This window comes from Trachymyrmex septentrionalis, unplaced genomic scaffold, assembly GCF_001594115.1.
Source record: "Trachymyrmex septentrionalis isolate Tsep2-gDNA-1 unplaced genomic scaffold, Tsep1.0 scaffold412, whole genome shotgun sequence".
NCBI lineage: Eukaryota > Metazoa > Arthropoda > Insecta > Hymenoptera > Formicidae > Trachymyrmex > Trachymyrmex septentrionalis.
Window position 1 is genome coordinate 29716 of NW_017305582.1, and position 1480 is coordinate 31195.

Here is a 1480-nt window from a genome sequence, read left to right on the forward strand (position 1 = left end):
GTATGTCCGTATAAACGTATATGTATAAACGTATATGTATGTATGTATGTATGTATGTATGTATGTACGTATGTATGTACGTATGTATGTACGTATGTATGTACGTATGTATGTTCGTATGTATGTATGTACGTCTAAGCTTATGACAAAGAATATGTAGAAAGACGTGATAAAACATGTCGCGACACGTTTGAAATTCTTGGAAAAAGTGGGGAGGGCCTGTCTCCCCACTTCGATTCCAGAAGTGTTACCATATACTATACGTCACAATTTACGCGGATGCAATCAGTCTTGCGATACCCGCTTGTACGAATGGTTAAAAAGATGTACTTCGCCAAAGAGAGCAGCGCATCATACGACGTGAAGAATGAATATAACATGTAAGTTTCAACATTTTATACACAAAACAAATGTTTTTTAACATTATGTATGTATGCAGTCCGCAGCATCGTGCGATGCGTTTACTGAGCAGACGTTACGATCTGATGAATACGGGCTATAAATTTTTGGAAATTGGAGTCAACGTTGGCCCACCGAGTTACGTGGAGATCGTTCTGGGAGATCATCGCGGACACGAACTGTCGCTGTCTCTCGAAACCTGGAAGAGTCTCTACGACCAACGATGGAATATTTACAAAATGCTTCGAAACGAATACAAGGACAATTTTATAAGTGTTGGACCGCTAATCGTCAGAGTTTGTACGCTGAACGATGCTACGCTCGTACGTCTCGATTCTTCGTCCGTACGCATTACGATGACCGAAACGACGCTACGCCGTATGTTTGACTTTGACGGGTGTATCGATGTAACGTTCAAACGATTAGCTCGACTCGTCGATACGGTTGATGTAAAGTATACGCGATTCTCCAATACGTCTGAGAACGCCATACGCGACAGCGACTTCTTCAATGGACGTCAACTCATCGATTGCGAGCTATTAGCTTCAGTTTTTAATACGTACGAAAAAAACATGATGTAATAAGAGGCAAATTAAAAATTTTCATCCACATCATTTTATATATGTACTTTATTTTTTAGTCTCCATCCATCCATCCTATACCTCGACGCGCTAATAAAAAACCGTATTGAAAAAAACTGCGTCATAAAAAAGAGATTTCATTTCTTCTATCCTTTCTTCACTCATATCACGCACTCTATAGCCTACAAAGCATACTACATTATAATATCAGTCGCGTTATTAATCTGGCACATGTCAGATAATAATTGTGTCATGTAAAGCGTCATGGCGGCGGCGACGATGATGGCGGCGGCGGTGGCGGTGGCGATGGCGGTGGCGACGGCGGCGGCGGATGAAAAAAATAAGAAACGCATTGTTTATGTGGGTCCTATTACAACGATGCCGCCGGGGACTTCCCGCGCCTTCCCCCTCTACCGCGCCTTCCCCCTCTACCGCGCCTTCCTCCGCTCGCGCTCCCCCCCCCCCCCGTCGACGAGTACCCCCCCCCCCCCCCGCCCCCC

The 1480-nt window shown here is 44.4% G+C and overlaps 1 pseudogene; it reads left to right on the forward strand.

Moving 5' to 3' along the window:
- Positions 1 to 279: 279 nt before the first annotated feature.
- On the forward strand, positions 280 to 843 carry LOC108751200 (annotated as a pseudogene).
- The last annotated feature ends 637 nt before the right edge of the window (positions 844 to 1480 follow it).